This window comes from Zootoca vivipara, chromosome 6 (genome assembly GCF_965207765.1).
Source record: "Zootoca vivipara chromosome 6, rZooViv2.hap1.1, whole genome shotgun sequence".
In the NCBI taxonomy this organism is placed as follows: Eukaryota; Metazoa; Chordata; class Lepidosauria; order Squamata; family Lacertidae; genus Zootoca; species Zootoca vivipara.
In genome coordinates, this window is record NC_142589.1 from 22,453,345 (window position 1) to 22,470,049 (window position 16,705).

The window sequence follows — 16,705 nt, forward strand, 5'->3', positions numbered from 1 at the left end:
CCGGCTCCCTTGGCCTAAAAGCGAGATGAGCGCCGCCAAACCATAGTCGCCTTTGACTGGACTTAACCGTCCAGGGGTCCTTTACCTTTGCCTTTAGAGGGCTTTAAAAGAGGATTGTACAAATTCAGGCAGGATAAGGCCAATGATGGCTACTAGCTCTCACACTCAGTTGTGCTTCTGAATACCAGTTGCTAGAAACAGAAGGAAGGAGGGAGTGCTGTTGTGCTCGGATCCTGCTTGCAAGTTTCTCATTGGGCCTTTGGGTTGGCCGCTGTAAGAAAGGATGCTGGGCTAGATGGGCCACTGGCCTGTTCCATTGTGTTATCCCAGAAATGTAGCGTTGGAAGGGACCACAAGGGTCATCTAGTCCAACCCCCTGCATTGCAGGAATCTTCTGTCCAAGATAGGGCTCGAACCCACAACCATGAGATTAAGAGTCTCTTGCTCCACCAACTGAGCTATCCCAGGTTCCTGTGCATATGAAGCTGGCTTATGAGTCAGGCATAGCTGCTAAGTCTCCCAATGAAAAATCCGGGATCAGCAGTAAGAAAGGATGTCTGGACACGCGTAGAAGCAACTTCTGGTGCCGGTGTTCCCGATTTCCGGTGCCCAGACATGGGCAGAGTGGTACCCGAAATGGGTTCTGCGCATGTCCAGACATGTGCAGAAGGAGCCTCCCTGGCAGGTAGGAAATCAGTGGATTTTCAGGATTTTTTTTCTATTCGGGATAACAGCGGGAAACGGATTAAAATCCGGGGGTTTCCTGCGAAAAACGGGAGACTTGGCAGCTATGGAGTCAGGCCTCTGGTCCATGTAACTGAGCATAGTCTATTGTGGCGGACACCAGCTCACCAGAGACCCAGGTGGGTTTTAAAGTCGGCTACACTGAAAAACATCCTTACAGCAATTCAAAGCATCCTTCTATGCAATGATCTTACGGTTGCTGGGAAGAGTCTCCCTCCAGCCACCAAATGCCTGGTTAAAGAGAAATGTTTCCAGATTCCTCCTGAGAGTTGACAATGATGGGAACAGGCACACCTCACTAGGGAGGGCATTCGGCAACCAGGGAGCCACGACCAAAAAGGCCCTGCCGCGGGGAAGCGGCACCCGGGAAGTCTCCGGTGACAGTGGCATCTACTGCTCAGTTGCTGTTGTCCACTGGTCTCAGGGACGCCACTAATCCTATCTGTTTTACTGTCCATCTTCTCCTCCCCCCGCCCCCCCCAAAAAAACCTGCAGAGAAAGAGAGGCAGGGGGAGAGAAAGTTAATTTAGTCACCATTTCATGCCTACTATCTCTGTCAATAATTATCTTCCTCAGAAGAGAGAGATTGGAAGGAAACTGAGAAAGCTGCCCCTGATCTTCAGCATTCCCACTTTTGGTGCCAGGTTTCATGTAGGAAGAAACTGTGCAAACAAATACTGTAACCCCTAAACAAAAGATTTTTAAAAAAAAAACCTAGAAAAAGAAAATGCCATGCTCTGCTGGCTGCAGAGAGGGGTGACCAGCTTCTTACATTTCACTTCCTGATGTGCGGAAAAACAAAACTGGTAAAGTGGAGGGAATATCATTAAAGGTTAATTATGAGCAACTTAAAGGTTATTTTTGCATATCTCACCTCCTGGACAAAAGCTGGCTCTTCATTAGCATGCCAGAATATAAATTAAGCTGTAAGGCATTTAAAATGCCACAAAGTCTTTAATTTTATTACCCCTGTTAAATATCATGAATAAATATGAGTTTGCTGGGTCCCCCTGAAATGCTCCAACTTTTCACCAGGAAGAAGAGGTGCCCCCATCAATTCCAAACACAGATCAAAATACCAAAATAAAAACAAAGCTGAATTATTTTATTTAACGTTTAATGTTTTGTGATGTTTTTATGTATGTTGGAAGCCACCCAGAGGGGCTGGGGCAAGCCAGTCAGAAGGGTGGGGTACAAAATAATAATAATAATAATAATAATAATAATAATAATAATAATAATAATAGGGTTGTGGACAATTCTCCTGTCTCCATAATACATTAATAAAAGAGCACAGACACAGAGGGTAGCCAGCGTGGCTAGTAGCCTTTGAAAGCCTTCGCCTCCATTTCTTTGCCAACAGGGTTGAAACGGTGATGGAAATATGAATTGCCTGCTACCCAACTGAAATGGTACACCTGTAGAGATGGTGGTAGAGAGGGGGCTATGTAAGACTATTAAGTCCAGACCCTTCAAGTGTCCTTATTTTCCAGGAACATTCTTGGATTTACAGAAACTGCCCTTGTTTCTGATTTGATCCTCTTTTCCTTAGGGCGTCCCTATTTTCATCAGAGAAATGTTGGAGGGTATGGAGTTATCCAACCCTCAAACCATCTCAAGGAAGCCCTGTATAGGGAAGAGGTTTTTTTTGTTTAATGTTTAATTGTGTTTTTATACATGTTGGAAGCCGCCCAGAATAGCTGAGGCAACCCAGTCAGAAATGTGGGGTATAAATAGGATGATGATGATGATGATGATGATGATGATGATGATGATGATGATGGAGGAACAAGATGTCCTTATTTTCATCGGATAAATGTTGAAGGGTATGGAGTATCAAATTACCCACCTGAGCAGAAGGCAGGGCAGAGCCAACTCAAAAGTTAAATGACTGGAAATGGGAAGAGGCAACCAACAGCTGCTCCAGAAATATGTAGTAACTTCCTACTTCCTAAATAACTCTTTCTCTCTCGTGCACAAACCAAGACAACCTATGCATATACCTTTTCAAAAAACAAAAACCACAGCAATTCAGAAATCCCCCCCTCCTTTGCCAGCCTCCTAAGTTCAACAAACTGTCTTACACAGCATAACCGAAATATCAACATCTGTACCAATTAAATCCCCATATGAGGATACACGGATATCTCCTTCCACGCCGAAATTAGCAGATCTCTTGTCTATCACCGCGACGCTGTTCTCCTCCTCGGTTACCAGCCAGATATTAAATAAAACAAGCCGTCCGGGGGAGCCCGTTCTCACCTGACGCCTGGCTGAATAATTCATCGGAAACACAGTCAAAATGAAATCGTCTAAGACAATGAACGGATCTCGGCTGCTCTGGAGTGCCTGCTCTAAGGGCATTTTTAAAACAAAGTGGTAAGAGGGTTGAGCTGCTGAAAGGATTCATTGTTGGCTTTCCAAATCTACTGGACTTCCATGCAACAGGAATCTTTTCATTCCATGGCCATTATACCACTTCCATCCAGTTCATCCTCTTCTGGAAACAAAGCTATAAGGGGTATTGGACCGACAGACCAACAGGAATCAGGCTCCTTCTGGGGAGCCTTCAATGAGCCATTTGCTACTTAGCCCCAGAAGCCCATAAACGTGAGGATTTTTCTGGCTATTATTAGGAAAGTATGGTTATAATGATAATAATAATTTTATTATTTATACCCCGCCCATCTGGCTGGGTTTCCCCAGCCACTCTGGACAGCTAACAGCATATATCAGAACATACTAAAACATCAAACATTAAAAACTTCCGGATACAGGGCTGCCTTCAGGTGTCGTTGAAAAGGCAGAGAGTTGTTTATTTCCTTGACATCTGAAGGGAAGGTGTTCCACAGAGAGGGTGCCACTATCAAGAAGGCCCTCTGCCTAGTTCCCTGCAACTTGGCTTCTCACAACGAGGGAACCGCCAGAAGGCCCTCGGTGCTGGACCTCAGTGTCCTGGCTGAACAATGGGGGTAGAAACGCTCCTTCAGGTATACTGGGCTGAGGCCATTTAGGGCTTTAAAGGTCAGCACCAACACTTTGAATTGTGCTCGGAAACGTACTGGGAACCAATGAAGATTCTTTAGGACTGGCGTTATATGGTCTCGGCAGCCACTCCTGGTCACCAGTCTAGCTGCCGCTAGTTAGCAGCTATACTCAACTTTTCTCCACTCAGAAAGAAAAAACTTGTTAATACAGGAGCGAACGTGGAAGAGAAATATATTTTAGCCAGTCTAATACAGTCCAAGAAGTTGGATTTGCAACAGCACCCTACTGCTCACCCAAGATTGTTAGCACAAGCGGCCCACTTTTTTGAAAGGGATTTCAAATCATGGAATTGTAGGTTTGGAAGGGACCTAAAAGGTTGTCTTGTCCGACCCCCTGCAATGCCAGGATGTGTGCGCTGCACTTCAGCAAACAATCTCAGTGGTTCTCTCCCCCTTCCACAGTTTCTGGCCTGTTCAAGTGGCCGCATTTGCCTCGTCTACTGATTAAGGCAGAATTGCATCTGGAAACACACAAAGAATTGCAAAATGCTCCATAGGTCCTCACAGTGCTCTCTTTCCCCACCTCCAATATTACTAATCCTGTCAAGGGGAGGGGAATCTCTCCAATGCAAGGAGTTATGATCACGGCATAATGGCCTTAACACTGTAAATTAATTCAGCAGCACAATTGTTTTCAATCTTCATTTAAAACCAACTTTTGGTTAATCTCTCTTTAATGACACAGGAAATGGAAAGTCCCTTAATAAATAAAAAAAATTAATAATATTTATTGCTCCTATTTTTACATGGGGGGAAATGAATAATTCATCAATTAACTTTACTATTAATTATATACTGCAAAATTAATATACTGCAAAGGTTCTAGAATACCAGTAGACACCAATATCTCCAAAAGGCATTGAGTCAATGTCCATATGGGGTTCCCATAAGGGTGATGATTCTACAACAAACTTTGGTCATGGGTGGCGAAGACACTGGTAGTGTTCGGCTGTTTTCTCAGCTGGCTGTTAACCAGAAGGTTGGTGGTTCGAGCCCACCCAGGGACAGCTGTGGGCAGGATTCCTGTATTGCAGGGGGTTGGACTGGATGATCTTTGGGGTCCCTTCAAATCCTACAATTCCATGACTATCTCAAAGAGGCTGCTGATTAAATAATATTTCAACAGATACAGGGTGTTTTGCTGCATGAGGAGAAAGGCAAGACGCTCCATCTAGGGATGGGGGAGAAATTTAATTCAGTTCACCTTTAAAACCAAATTTATCAAATTTGTACTTTACGAAACAATTATGTGAATTGAAAAAAACAGTTAAGTGCATTAAAAGAAATGCACTTATCTGAACTTTGTGATGCAGTTCTACAACCAAATAAAGTTTACAAAAAGGCACGTATTCGAGGGATGCGTGCATTACAATGAATAAAAAATGCATTATATTGAGAGAAATTGTTTCAAAAATGTGTCTGTTTGTCAAAACTGTGTTTGTTAGGAGAAATCTGCACAGAAATTCTGAAGAATTTTTAATGGTGATTTAAAAATAATAATAATAATAATAATAATAATAATAATAATAATAATAATAACAACAACAACAACTTGTAACTTCCTACAGAAATATGAACTAAATTTAACACTGGAAAACTGAGAAAGTGGAACAAAGCAACACAGACAAATCCTTCCATCCCTACTCTCATCCAATCAACAAAAAAATAGAGGAATTAAAAAGCAACATTTATTATACAGCCAAGAGACTTAGGCTGCACTAAGATGGTACTTTATTCCATCTTCACAGCGTTTCCTTACCTGTTAAATATGTGATGTTTCACACAATATAAAAGCCATTTCTATAGGTCTACTGGAGTCTGGTGGAAGTTTAGCAATAATTTCTGTGTTCATTGTTGCCAGGAAAAAAAAATCCATCTGCAACCCTGTTGACTCAGAAAATCATGGGAGTTTTGCACTGTAATTTCACGTGACGATGGAGCATACAGTTCTTTCCTGACATTTTAAATTTAGTGTAGCATTTTGGCATGTCAGTCCAAAAGCCGCGGTTCCCTAATGCAACAGATAGGTAAAGATAGGTCCAGTCGCGGACCACTCTGGGGTTGCGGTGCTCATTTCGCTTTACTGGCCGAGGGAGCCGGCGTACAGCTTCTGGGTCATGTGGCCATTTACCTTCCCACCGGAGCGGTACCTGTTTATCTACTCGCACTGTGTGCTTTCAAACTGCTAGGTTGGCAGGAGCAAGGACTGAGCAATGGGAGCTCACCCTGTCGTGAGGATTTGAACCGCTGACCTTCTGATCAGCAAGCCCTAGGCTCTGTGGTTTAACCCACAGCAGCACCCGCAACAGATACCACTGTGCAAAAGGAACACTTAGACATCAGGACAGAAGTGCTGGCATTATAGACTGCAAAATTAAAACTGTTGTCTGTGGGTTCCTGGCTCACCTGGATGTTACAACTACCACCAAACACTGAAAACGAAATTCATGAATAGTGCTTCTTCAGTGTTTTTAGACAACACTCCAGGTATCACACAAGCTGAGCCTCTGACTCAACTTCCTGCCTCCAGGATCCAGTTCACATTTGTCTGCCTCCTCCTCACACCCATACAGCCCTAAAATGCCACCCCCTCCACCTCACAAAACCTCTTTTCTTTCTTTCCTTTCTTTCTTTCTTTCTTTCTTTCCTTCTTTCTTTCTTTCTTGCATTTATATCCCACTTTTTTCTCCAATGAGCTTTAGGTGGTGTACGTGGTTCCCCCCTTCCTCATTTAATCCCCACACCACCTGAGGTAGCTCAGCATGAGATTCTTAATCTCAGGGTTGTGGGTTCAAGACCCACGTTGGGCAAGAGATTCCTGCATTGCAGGGGGTTGGAGTAGATGACCCTCATGGTCCCTTCCAACACCATGATTCTATGACCATCTACGAACCCTGAGGTTAGGCTGAGAGGCAGGGACTTGTTATAAAATCATATTGGGGGGGGGGTTTGCAGGACACCATTATTAATGAACAGAGAGGGGTGACAGAATTTGACAGCTGCAATACCCAGAATCCTGTTCAATGCCATCTTCCCTGTCTCCCCACCCCTCCTGCTAGGACGCGACCCTGCCTGAAGGAAGGCTTAAGGATCTGCATATGCACAACAGTTAGCATAAACTCACACATTTCCCCTCTCCACCTCCCCTCCGCCCAGAACAAAACAATGTTTCCAGAAGAAGGGGGGGGGGGAAACCGCCCAAATCCAAAGTTAAACTTTTCTACTCAAGTTAATAATACAGCCTATTATATGTTCTCTTACCATGAAATCTCTATCCGCTGCCTCTGTATTAGAATTGCTGTTTTATATCTTAGAACTGTATATGTCAGGACTGCTACCTTTTAATTAGAAATCCCTGTATTAGGTATGTTTTCCAGGTATATTTTCTGTATGAACCCTGTATGATCCCAACCCACCTGAACCTTGCCCTACTACCACCCTATACCCATTCAAGGACACACGGACAATAGAGGGATTAGCTGGAACAACTTTATTCAAATAAATTGCCATCCTCAACGTAGCCCACCCTTCCATGGCCTGGAGGAAAACACCTGCCGGGCGGACTTCCACCCCATGGAAATCGCCAGGAACTGCCCCACCTCTGCACCCATCTCGACTGATTGCCCTTCCTGCCAAACAACAGGGAGCACCATCAGCGACAGGAGAAGAGCAATTGACATCTCTCCATCTGAAAGGAAAAGTCATCTCCGCACCCAGCTAATCCGATCCCCCACCCGTCGCCCTTGTCTCCCCCTCCCTCCCAGTCCAGAGATTTCCACGCAGGGACAGGAGGGCATAAAAAGGGACTTTACCATTTCCCGGGGTTCCTTCCTTCTTTCCAGAGGCAGGGACCCTACAGCTGTAGCTTTGCATTCTGCAATAAAGGGATCAGTTTGTTTTTCCTGACAGCATCGTGTGGTCTCTGTCATTTTCCCGGCGGAGCTGAACTTAGTGCAATTTTTGGAGCTTCCGACCCGCGTCTGTCCTTCTTAAAAGGCAACGCATTTTGGGGTACATTTTTCATAACAGACTCAACCAGTGAGCTTCATGATTGAGTGTGGATTTGAACCCAGGTCTTATTCTGACACTCGGACCACCAAACCACAGCGGCTCTCTTCCATCTCTTTTCTACATCTCTTCCTTGCCGGCAAAGCCACCGCCCCACTTCCCACAATCAAACAGGATCAGTCTCCAAGTTGCCCAGGGCAAAATAAAAGGAAGGGGATTAGGGGAGAGATCAAAATTCCAGGAGGGCTCATGTACCTGTCCCTGTAACTATTTCAGAATGGCCTTCCTTTTTTTCCACCAGTTGGAGAAAAGACACAAAAGGGAAATGTCTCCCCTGAGACCACCAACAAAGGAGGCCAGTTGTTTTTTGGAGGTGGGGGGAGGCACACATTTGCTTTCTTAGGAATCGGGCCATTCGAAAAGCTTCATGATTTATTAGGTGAGAATTTATCACAGGAAGAAAGGCGGCTCCCCCATCCAGTAGCCCTTGTCTGCCTACGAGGGGGGGGGGAGAAAGTGACTCTTGTTTTCCTAAAAGCTGGCAGAGGGAAATTAAAATGCTAAAAATAAAACCAGGAGGTAGCCGAAGTAAAACTAAATTACCACAAATAGATACTGACACCGCATGTAAATTGCTATTGATTCGCCAGAGTACAGTGCTGCAGAACTTTGGGGTTTCAGAAATATTAATCATTGCCAACTCCTGCTGCCTAGAAATGTTACACAGCAACTTCCTTGGTGCAGACTCTCCAAACACACGGGTATGTTTTAGAGGAAGAAAGGACAGGAGCCAGTTGTGTGGGTCTAAATGAATGAATGGCAAGGGGGCAAATGTGAATTGCGAAGGAAATCTCTTCTAGTCCCCCGCATGTCTACCTTTCTTTCTAGCCAAACAGCCAGCTGTGCCCTGCCTGACCTGAAGTTTTGCAAGGTGGAGACAAGACAAGCCCAAAAGGTGGGTGTGGACAGAGTGGCTAGGAGGGTTTGCCTGTAGCAACGTGGGTGCAACAAGTGGTGTCAGAAGTGGCATCCCACAGTGGAAAGCCCATAATTGCTTCCCCAATGGGATGAAGTGAGGGTAAACAAAAGCCCAGCTCCGATTACTAATGTGCCCGTGGAACCATCTGCATGAGTTGGCACACAGTTGGCATGATTAACTCCCGGGTGTCACCCCCTCAAAAGAAGAGAGCCTGCCCCACACAGAGCCCCTAGTGCATGCCGGGACCAGGAAGAGCCAGCAGACACTACTGGGGAGCTCTAGGGCAGCACCCAGGGAGGGTGTCTGCCCTTAGACTAAGAACAGAGACTCAGAAATGCACCCCACCCTGAGCTTCCACTATGCCACAAGACTCTGTCTCTCTCACACACATGCTCACCCCCAGGGCCACAAGAACAAAGGTGGCAGCAGATGCAGATTAAAAGCTGTGTCAAAGGGGCAACACAGGGGCTCCCTTCACCCACGGAGAGCAAGACCTAGGCTTAAGTACCTCCAGGATCCCATACTCTCCAACATTCCTCAGATGAATATAGGGACATTCTATTCCACATCAGTATCACTGTTTGAGCATTTCCTCCTGGTCAAGTACAAAAGTTATTTTCAGACTTTCTTTGGATCAATACAATGACATTTGGAATGGGTTTACACGGAATATATTAGGTTACTGACAATCCTATGTGTATTAGGAAAATAAGAATATAAACACCTGCATATTAATGTATGGTAATGTAACAGTGTTTTTTCTCTTGTTTTTCATTATCTCTCTCTCACTCACTCACTCACTTTCTTTTATCCTCACTCTACCATTTTAAATATGAAATTCTCTTAATAAAATATTAATTTTTAAAAAATGCAAAAGTTAATACTGTAGAGGAAACATACAAAACTGAGGTATTTTAAGCACAACAGTCTTTGAATTTATGTTCTGCATTTAGGGAAGCCCGGGTTGGGGGAGAGAGGTCAAAAAATACAACTAGCTAGCCATGATACTGTCATAGAATAGAATATCCCTATTTCCATCTGAGGAACGTTGGAGGGTGTGGGATCACGGCCTTCCACTGGTGTACCAGGAATTTGCTGGGGATGCAAGTTTGGCTCTAGGAATTGCTGGCAGGCTGGTGTCAGTGCAACACTGATCTTGCCTGGCCCCTAAAAGGAGCATCAGAAAATCTCTGCGGCAGATGGATCATTACTCCAGCATCCTGTCCTCACGCCAGCCAACCAGATGCTGCAAAGGGGAGCCCACCCCATTCAGGACATGAGCGCAACAACAGGACTTTCCCCACTCATATATCCCCCTGTAACTGGTACTCAGAGGCATTTGCTGCCTTCAGCAGAGGAGGCAGTACACAGGTTAAAAGAAAAAGGTAAAGGACCCCTGTCAAAGGCGACTATGGGGTTGTGGAACTCATCTCGCTTCAGGCGTTTGTCCACAGACAGCTTTTTCAGGTCCTGTGGCCAGCATGACTAAACCGCTTCTAGCGCAACCGAACACCGTGATGGAAAGCAGTTTACCTTCCCGCCACATCGATACCTATTTATCTACTTGCACTGGTGTGCTTTCAAACTGCTAGGTTGGCAGGAGCTGGGACAGAGCAATGGGAGCTCACCCCGTCGCGGGGATTCGAACCACCGACCTTCCGATCGGCAAGCCCAAGAGGCTCAGTGGCTTAGACATCCTGGCTGGTAGGTGTTGGTAGTCAGATTCATGGAGGAGCAGACTCAGTTTGCTCGGTGGAGCTTATTCCAAGAGGAAGTGCATGGCGGGGGGTGGCAGATTTCATAATATTATGGCCTTTTAAGTAATGCCATGCATGGCACAAGGCTTATACAAGTGGCTCGTCTTATTGGATGTTACAAGTGGGTGCATACACAAAATTCAGACACAGACACACACTTAATTCCCCTCCCCCCCAAAAAATAACCAGAAGGCCTTATTGTTTGTTTCCTTGAAGAATATACACCATGGAAACTGGAGAATGAGGAGCTGTCTGATGTTTCCCAAAATTAGTCATGACAAGGAACCTGGTGGGGCCCGCAGCACATCTCCACCACCCCCCACATGGCTCCCCCCACCAACCTCATTTTTGTTCACTGCAAGAACGCCTAATTAATTTCCACGATTTTGTGTAGAAACTGCAAAGTATTCCAGATTCCTGTGATGCTACTGTACTTCTCGACCATTTCATGTATTCATTTATTTCCTTGCTGCTGCTGCTGCTGCTGCTGCTGCCGCCGCCGCCCCCACCCACCCACCACCCACCCCAGCCATGCTAATGACTGCCAGCTCTGCTGTAGATTAGCTGGCCAATTAAAAAACAACCACAACAACAAGCAAACAAATGAGATTACAAGGGAGGGAACATCAAGGAGAACGCATCGCGAAATGTACTTTGTTGATCTATCTTGATGTGGCATTTAGTTTTTAATTAGTTTTAATAATACTCAAGTTGATGCATTAGCATATTTTCTAACCACAACCAAAAGGAAAACCCCAAAGGAACAACCATGGGAATTTCTGGCACTACAATCCTCCCAAATCTAGGTGGAAAACCCATAGCCTGTTGAGTGGGTTTTGTGATTATGATTATGATTATTATTACAGCTGCAGACCCGATCCGTTCTGGGGTGCCGTTCGCACCCTGAAAAGTCCGCAACCCGAGCGGTGTTTTTGTGCATGCGCAAAAGCGCAATAGAGCACTGTTGCGCACAAGCAAAAGCGCACAGAACGTTTCTGTGCATGCACGAAGCGTGCAGAACGCTTCTGCACATGCACAAGCGGCAAAACCCAGAAGTAAACACTTCCGGGTCCGCCGCATTCGTAACCTGGAAAAACGCAACCTGCAGCGAACGCAACATGAGGTATGACTGTACCCTGATGATATCAACATATATCCCAATGGCTGTCAGTGTGGGGCTGGATGCCTTGCGCCATTCATTTTCATGGAGGTAGCTTTGCACATGATAATGGTCCTAACACCAGTTAAATTAGCCAAAATGTATAGAATGAGTGACAAAACTTGCTGGAAATGTAAAGAGAGAGATGGTGAATTTTATCATATGTGGTGGACATGCGATAAGGTAAAAAGATTTTGGGAGATGTTATATAATGAGCTGAAAAAGATGTTTAGATATACTTTCCCAAAAAAACCTGAAGCATTTTTACTAGGAATAATGGGAGGAGAGATTAGAAAAGAAGATCAAGTATTGTTTATGTATGCGACAACCGCGGCTAGGACTTTGTTAGCCCAAAAATGGAAATTACAAGAAATTCCAACGATTGAGGAGTGGCAGATTAAAATGATGGACTATGCTGAACTCGCAAGGATGACTTGCAAGATCCGCGACCAGGGGGAGACAAGGTTTCAAAAAGACTGGAGTAAATATGTGGATTATATGGAGAAAAATTGTAGATCTTTAAAAACACTTGCAGGATTGAAATAAATCCTACGAATTGACCAAACAGTTAAAAAGGAACTGCAAAAATGTAGTAAACAAGAAACCCGCATGAAGGGAGGGGGGGAAGTCGTAGCTCGGCAGAGCAAAATGTTAGATGAAAATTTATAATGTTGTGTATAAAAGAATGTTTTTTTATTATTTTAATTGGATAAATTGGAAATTGAATAAAAATTTATTTTAAAAAAAAAAAAAGATAATGGTCCTAGCACTGTCACGTGACCTTGTTTGCCTGCAGTTATTCTCATAGATTCCCCCCCCCCCGGAAAAAAAAGTTATCACTTCCCGAGCAGAGCAGGTCTCACTCCAGCAATAAGCTGATGCAATCAGAAGCAAGGATTTAAGATAGCAGATCTTGGATAGCAATCTCATAATACCAGTCATTTATCACTGAAATATGGTTGGGCTTTTGGCACAAGATCTGCAGCCCAAGATCCGGCCTGTCACGTTTCAGATCAATTTCCTCTGCAGAACCTTCCTGAGGAATGTCACCTGCCTACCCTCTAAGCCTGTTGGTCTTGTGCTCTAATAATGCTCTCCTGAGCCAACCATAGGAGGGCCCTGCAGCAGGATCACACTAAAGAATCAGGTATATGTTGAAAATGCAAATAAATAGAAAGTACATTTGATCGCCGAAGAATTGATGCTTTTGAATTATGGTGCTGGAGGAGACTCTTGAGAGTCCCATGGACTACAAGAAGATCACACCTATCCATTCTGAAGGAAATCAGCCCCGAGTGCTCACTGGAAGGACAGATTCTGAAGCTGAGGCTCCAATATTTTGGCCACCTCATGAGAAGAGAAGACTCCCTGGAAAATACCCTGATGTTGGGAAAGATTGAGGGCACTAGGAGAAGGGGACGTCAGAAGACAAGATGGTTGGACAGTGTTCTCGAAGCTACGAACATGAGTTTGACCAAACTGCGGGAGGCAGTGCAAGACAGGAGTGCCTGGCGTGCTATGGTCCATGGGGTCACGAAGAGTCGGACACGACTAAACGACTAAACAACAACAACAACAAGCTACGCAGACAGGGTTTGGTAGATGTTTCTGCCGCCACGATCATTTTCTCTGCTGATTGGTGTTGTGTTGATTTATAAATCATTTTAATAGATTGTGTTTTTAATTGTCTCCTGAGCCACCCCAACAGCAAGAGGGTGGGGTGGCGAATGTTTGGTTTTTAATAATAATAATAATAATAATAATAATAATAATATCAGAACCTACAGCGGCTGCAAGAGGGATCCTTCCAGCTCACATTATGCATCATTTTATTAAGAAACTCTATGAAACTGTCACGGCCGTGCAATTCATTTTTATTAATTTTCTCAAACAGAATTAGTAGTGGGGGCAGGGAGAGGGGGAGAGAAACAACCCAAAAGAATGTTCCAGTCCAGTGCAGGATCAATGTCATTAATTCTTTAATACCAAGAGGCCTGTTTGTATGAACTCAGCACTAAACTGCAGCAATTAATTTCAATATATTATATAAATTCCAAAGCAAATTCAAACAAGTAATTTAAGGTCCTTGAACAGCAATTGTGCGCACAACACACACACACATTCAGCCTTTTTTTTTCTCCTTCTCCCGGGACAGCAAGGCTTTCAAGTAGAATCGCACAGGAGCAGGATATTGTAATATTAATAGAAACCCTGCTATTTTTGTGCCTTGCCTTCAGCAGACTAAACAAACCCTCAAAGTTTTATGGGGTGCTGCAGGGAGGAGGGGGAGTAACTCTTTCTGCAAATACGTCCATAATCAGACATTTTAATGGTGCGGCTGTTTTTTTTTCCCCCTCTGACTATGCACAAGAGAACTTTGGATCGTTCAAAAGGTTGACTTGGCACCAGGTCGGGATGATCGGCTGTTGCTTTCAGGAGACCTCTCAAGTCAGGAAACGGCATTTCCCACCCTTGGCTGCTGTTCAGCAGAAAGGAAGGGAAGGGGAGAGAGGAGACAGAAAGAGGGTGGAAATCCTCCACCAGTCAGAGGGAAAACGGCAAGGCAGCCTTGAGTTGCACGAAGCCCAGGCCATCCAATACTTGCACGGAAAGCTTCCTCCCTTGTATTCTGGTTCTCCGGCGCAACTCAAGGCTGCAGAGTGGAGAATTAAGGGCTATGCTGAAAATCTATTTATTTACAATTTGCCTTCCTTGCTTGCACTCCACTCCAAGGTCCCAGGGCAGGGAGCACCAGCGGCAGTTGAGTTTTTCCAAACAGCCAAGGGGAGAGGTTGTGGTTTAGTGTTAGAGAACCTGCTTTGCCAGCAGAATATCCACAGAGTCCCCAGTTAAAGTCTCCCAGGTAGCAAGACCGGAGAACCCATCTCCCTGCCTGCCATGGTCCCCAAGCATGAGCTCAGCACATTCCTGCAGATTCTAACAGGGGGTCGGCGCCACTTCATAACCTTCTTATCAACACAATGGGAAATAAACTTATATACAAGCTATAACCTTTTTTGTTTTTTTAAGTGAATGGCCAATGAGGCCATTTTGCCTACTGGAAGGAACTGTGCCAAGGTTCCTATGGATGGGTCTCCTTTTATTTTTTGCATCATTGCAACCTTAGGAATGTCAGTCTGTACCACGTGTTACTCCCAAAAGCAGTTCTTGAGTCTTGCTAAAATTTGGTCCTCCCTCTAACTGATTGCCAAGGAATTAGATGTCAAACCAAGCAACAGGCAAGTAAGGAGAATGGAATTTGACTTGTGTAGCTTTTGCATGTCATGGGGTCGGGAGTGGAGAGAGATAAAGATGTGGAGAGAGAAAAAGAATTGGAGGGGGGACCCCAACATCATATTTTCATAGTGGCCAACCAGGTGCCGAAATGGGAAACCCACAAGCAGGACTCCAGCGCAGGTTTGCCTACAAGTTGGGATCTTCTGCATCAATCCCAGAATTTAGGAATATACTGTTTTGCTCTGTACAAAAACCCAACAAATGAAACAGAGAAACCAGTAGGAGAACACTTCAATCTCCCAGGGCATTCTATACAAGATCTCAAAGTAGCTGTCTTATTACAAAAGAATTTCAGAAATAGACTGGAAAGAGAAGTTGCTGAACTGCAATTTATCGCCAAACTTAAAACCGTGGAGAAACCTGGTCTGAATAAAGACATTGGATTCTTATCTCATTATACATGATAAAGCTATCTTTAGCCATCTCACCCCTCGCTTTTCCTGTGGGACCAATTGCAGTCATAAACAGTCGTAAATTCTTCCTGTAAGACCAAATGCAGTCATAAACAGTCCGGTTTCCCACCACCCTTCTGAGTGGTACCCCTCCCCACCCTCTCACTATATGTGGGGATCTGGTGACTTCTCTTTCAATGTATCTGAAGAAGTGTATATGCACACGAAAGCTCATATCAATGACAAACTTAGTTGGTCTCTAAGGTGCTACTGGAAGGAATTTCCAGCTGAAATTAATCTATCCCTTGCAAAGGAATCCAATGTTCCCCACTGCAAATTCTGACACTTAATATGCAACAAATCATGTTGACCGTATTCACTGATTATTTGACAGAAGATTTCCAGTTTCAATACCTGAAAACACTTCAAGAGTTTGGAATGCAGTTGTGCTTGGCCCCTTGCGATAGCTGGAGTGCCGCAGAACTTCTGAATCTGACATACACTCAGAGATGTCCCTCTAAAATGACACTCTTATTACATGCTTACTTGGCTGTAAGACCCCCTGAACGTAGCAGAATGTACTTTAGGGAAAGGATACGCATTTTGAGATGAAAGCGTCATATTCAAAATGGTACTTAAATTCCACATTTTGAATGGCAACGTCTGCTGAAATGTCAGCTATTTGCAAATGTTAATCGCATTGCAATTCCTTACAGCGCGAAAAGAAACGGAAGGGGAGATGTTCCACCCTCGCCTCCCAAATTGTGTCATTATTGTTGTTGTTATTTCAATCTCTTGCTGGCCCTTTACCGCAAAGCACTAGGGCAGGTTACAACAATTTAAAAAATACAGGTTATGATTAAGAGAATGGGATGGGTCCTAAAATACATATCTCAGGTGTCCTAAGCCAGGGTGAAGAGATGCCTCTTCAGCATAACACGTGAAGGACAGAGCGACATAGTCAGGCGCACCTCTGGGGGGGAGGGAGTTCCACAACTTAGGGGCTGCTGCAGAGAAGGCCCTTTCCTAAGCCACCATCACGCCTGGACTTCTGAAGGTGGTGGAGCTATCAAGAGGAGCTCTCAAGTCACCTTTAATTCCAATAAACCCCTGTCCCTTTCTGAGGAAGAGCTGTAATTCAGTAACATCTGCAGCCCGAAGAAAATGACTCCAAACAGCTTTCCCGAAACACAAACCTTTGCAGAGAACAGAGTTAAGAAAAATGAGAACAACCAGACTTTTAAAAAACCAACCCAACATACTTCTCAACCCTACTTAAAATGTCCACAATTTTTGCGCAGCACGAAAGCACACCTTCTGTT

The 16,705-nt window shown here is 44.5% G+C and overlaps 1 protein-coding gene across 2 annotated transcripts in view; it reads right to left on the reverse strand.

Moving 5' to 3' along the window:
• The window catches only part of CAMTA1 (calmodulin binding transcription activator 1), a 671,800-nt gene that overhangs the window by 459,234 nt on the left and 195,861 nt on the right, over positions 1-16,705 (reverse strand). The window lies entirely within an intron of this gene.